The following is a 4,867-nucleotide window of genomic DNA, read 5'->3' as shown; positions in this document are numbered from 1 at the left end:
CTTATTTATAAACATCCTCTAGTAATCACTGATACTGACTGGTAGAAATATCAGGTCTTGGGTCTGCTGAAAAACTGAAATACAGAAAATATTTAAGCTGCCATAATTATTTAAACCCTTATCTATTTAAAACATTCTTAGTATTATAGTTTGAAAACATTTAGAATTATCCCACTCAGATTTTTAGAAGCTGAGCTTTCCCAATTTCTACATTAAAAATGCTCATATGACTAGATACAAGTTTTGTCCCATTTTAAATGAGGAAAATGTCATTTCTACCTGTACAGTGGCATATAAAAATTAATTTAGCAAAAATTAAATTACTCAGAAGTCCATGTATGGCAACTCTCTAATAAGATGGCAATATAATCACTATATTTCTCTAGAAGATTAAGAAATTGTACATCACATTCAGTGATGTCCTTCATGCCAGTGCTGGTATCAGTAAATTGAACACATTTTGTTTTTGAAACAAAACTACAGAAGCTACATTATTTGAATGATTAGGATTTAAGGTAGACAATAACATCAACTCAATAGTCTAGATAAGAAACCAAAGAAATCCTGAAAGTATGCAGGTAAAAGAACCTTAACAAATATTTCATTTCACAAAGAAGGACGTCAAGGAAGTTAAGTGATTTACTCAAGGTCAAGAAACTGCTTCATGACTAAACCAGATTATTTAAATAAATAAATCAACTGAAATGAAAAAAGCAACTCTATAAACTCCAGGTTTTTAGTGGTGTGGATTATACATATTAACTGTGACTATTTGGATTCTACTTTGTCAACAAGTTGTTTCTTTTTCCATTCTTAAGGAAAACATTCATTTTAAAAATATACTTCAGTATCCCAGTACAAATTACATTTAATACCAGAGGAAAATTCTTTCATTGTAGTTTTAGGCTTACTTCAATTTGGAATAGTGCCTGGTACACAGTGGACACAATAAAAATTCACTGAATGAAGAAATGCAATATTTTAGGCAATCAAATCATATTGATTAGGACTACAACCTATTTTTAATAGCTTAAAAGAATGTAAAGAATGCAATTCAATGTAATTTTTTTGTTAGTTTAATAAGAGATTACCACAACAGACAAAATCTCTATTTTCAGCCTTTTCTAAAACGAGAATTGGATATGAATGTGGTTTTTAAAGACTACACAATTTGAAGCCATGTGCAGTGGCTCACACCTGTAATCCCAGCACTTTGGGATGCCAAGGCAGGCAGATCAACAGGTCAAGAGATCAAAACCATCCTAGTCAACATGGTGAAACCCCATCTCTACTAAAAATATTTTTAACAAATGAACTGGGCGTGGTGGTGCATACCTATAGTCCCAGCTACTCAGGAGGCTGAGGCAGGAGAATCACTTGAACCAGAGAAGTGGAGGTTGCAATGAGCTGAGATTGTGCCCCAGTACTCCAGCCTGGAGACAGAGCAAGACCCCGTCTCAAAAAACAAACAAACAAACAAAAAGGCTTCAGAATTTGAACTGCAATATAAATGTTTCAAGGGGATCAACAATAGGGAAGGAAAACATTTTTTAAGTGTGATCTATAGTAAACAAATTATATGTTTTGCATCTGCAAAATACCCAGCGGCTGAAAGTTACATTTTCTCTGTACTTCCAAGTAAGCCATGCTGTGGAAAACGGAGTTCAGGCTTTGAGCTTCGTTCATTTGTTTTTGTTCTTTCTTGCATCTGATTGTACTATATACAAAGTTCCATCAAGTAATTAGCATTTATTTAAGTAGCAAGATACTTCTTTACTGAAATGGTTTTTCGTTTGTTTGTTTGTTTTTGAGGCAGGGTGTCACTCTGTCACCCAGGCTGGAGTGCAGTGGCACAACTTTGGTTCATTGCAACCTCTGCCTCCCGAGTTCAAGTGATTTTCCTGTCTCAGCCTTCCTAGTAACCGGTATTACAGGTGCCCACCATCAAGCCTGGCTAATTTTTCTATTTTTAGTAGAGACAGGGTTTCACCATGTTAGCCAGGCTAGTCTCAAATTCCTGATGTCAGGGGAAATGGCAATATTTTTGTTAAACTATACAATGGATGTGTGAAAAGATATGAACATGAAAAACATATTCAGCAGTGGGTTGTAATCCTTTCCTAGTCAAGTCTAATTTAATACGGTGACTTCTAAATCTCAACATCCTGTGGCTTCCAAAGAAGTGCAAAGAAAAATAAAACTTTGAGAAAAAAAGCACCTTTACTGAGGCCTGTCAAATTAGCATGATTATATGCTCTCCATATTTTTTGACAATGATACTTATGTTTCACAGGCATACCATATAATGGAATGTCTATCACTAAAAATCCAGTGGTGACATAAGTTTCACAGACATCTCCATCATGAGTCATTAAACTCATCTGACATCTTCAGAGAATAAACTTGTCTCTCCCTTCCCTGGGAACGAGCTCCTTAGAGGATTCTCTGAAAGGCCAACTATCTTTCCATTCTGGATGCTGACAGCAAGTCCCCAGAGATATAAAGCAAGCATTCCCAATATTCAGTCGACAGTTTTTGTCTGTAAAATTATTTTCAAATGCTTCAGTTCTACCTCTCAATGAGCAGTGTAATAATGACATTAAGAAATATTAAGGATATGAATCAGGAAATGTATCTATCAGCAAAAAGAATTCATTTCAGATTTTAATAAATGAAATATTTATGATTTTCTTTTCTATGTAATTGGTTATAATTAAAATCTCAAGACTAGTTAAGATCAACTATCAACTATCTTTTGTTAACTTGGCTGTTATGAATTACATTTCATTTTTTAAAAAGCACACTTACGTTATCTAATAGTTTGCATGTTTATATTTTTATGTAATGCAGAAAATCTTGCCTAATGATTTCATTTTTTAAGAAATTACATTTTCTTAATTTATTAGAAGTGACTTTATACAATTGAGGAAATAAGGAAATGTATTATCTGTAATAATCCTTAACTTGAAAACAAAGAGTTTTAAGAAAATTTGTATTTTTCCCATAAGAAAATTATATTAAAACTTAAAATATCCCATTGTGATACTTAGAGTATTTGAAAAACCACCCAGTGAATAGTAGAAGATATGATGAAGACATACTAGACATAACAACTTTAGATTTTGATTCTGTCACCATAACTAATTACACAAATTCTTCAGTATCCCCAGGTAACATTCAGAATGGAAGAAAACTAGAGAATGACAAGCCACACTTTATTGATCTCATATCACTTTTCAGACTACGTTAATTATTGCAATGAGCAACCATTTTAACAGACGTTCACCTGGAAATTACTTATCTCCTTTCAATATGGAGTCGTGTTTTTTTAAATGTATTCAATGTGTTGTATTCAAGGACATAATGCAAAATTCAGTAGACACTAATACTGTAAGAACTATTAACAGGGTAAGAGTTTCATGAACATAAGTTTTTAATGACCAAAGGACAACAGTTAGGAGCTTGCTATAGAAATTTCAATAACACAGAAAAGAAGAATGTGGAAATTGATTAGGGTATCTCTTTTTTGTTGTTATATTTGCTGTTTTGTTTTGAAAGATTTCAAACTTACAAGTTCAAAGAACAAAATAATAATCTCCTATAGACTTCTGACAAACTGTTAACATCACAACACACCCCCACATTATCTGTGTGTGTATATACACATGTGTGTCAATAGGTATGCATGTGTATACATGTATATACATATATGTCTGTTTTATATAGACACATATTATATATAAAACATATACATATGTGTGTCTGCACACATACAGAGAGAGAAAGCACATGAGAGAGAGAGAGAGTTCTTTCTATTTTTTCAAATCATCCTTAAGTGGGCTATGGGCATCATGACTTTTTAGCTCCAAACACTTATACGTAGACTCTGAAGAACAATAGTATTTTCTATGTAACCAGAAAACCATTATCACACCTAAGAAAATCAACATCAATATGATGCAAGGAAAAAAATCTATAATAAAATGCCTGTATTGCTTTAAAAAATGTTCTTTATACCTTTTTTTCCATTTGGAATCCAAGCAATATTACACTTTGGATTAAAATTTTATTTTTCATTTGTCTTCCTAAATTTAGAACAATTCCCTGTACTCCCTTTGTTCTTTATGCCACTGAATCCTTTCAAGAGTTCAGGTCAGTTTTCTGCAGAAGGCTCACATTAGCGATTCATCTTGTGCTGAAATTCAGGTCAAAGTTTTCTAGCAAGAATGATATATTGGTGGCATTGTGCATCATTGAATCATATCAGAAGCCTCATTTCAAGCTATGTTCCTACTGGCAATAAAAAGCTTGATTACTTGTTTAAGGTTTCCATCACAAAGGAAAAAGTACCCTTCGTAATGGAGGAGTAGTTTGTGAGGTGAACAAATTGATTATCTACGTTTGAATCAAATCGGGAGTTACAAAATGGTGATTTTCTAATTGCATCATCTTTTCTATTATAGTTACCTGGTATTCTTCAGTAAATCGTTTTTCACCTTTCTCTTTCTCCCTTTCTGTTTCTCCTGATTTCATTTTTTTCCTTAATATCAATATGGAGTCATGTTTTTTAAAATGTATTCAATGTGTTATAATTCATTACATCATAATTTTTCAAAAGCTTAATTATGCAAAATTTAGACTGCTTCAAGCTGGCTGATACATCTATTTAGCCTTATCCCATCCTTGAGTATCTTCATGCTTTCTGTCACAAGAAGATGCTCCAGGTTCAATTTGTATTTCCTTTGCCCAGATATGAAAGCAGCTATTTTTCCAAGGAGTCAAAATCTCATTTTTGGTAGGAAATGATGTTTAGAAATCTAGATGTATCCTTAGGTTATACTGCTAGCTGCTCATTACCACTGGGGTG

This window comes from Callithrix jacchus, chromosome 11 (assembly GCF_049354715.1).
Source record: "Callithrix jacchus isolate 240 chromosome 11, calJac240_pri, whole genome shotgun sequence".
NCBI lineage: Eukaryota > Metazoa > Chordata > Mammalia > Primates > Cebidae > Callithrix > Callithrix jacchus.
The sequence above is the reverse complement of the archived record's forward strand: the minus strand, read 5'-3'. Positions refer to the sequence as shown.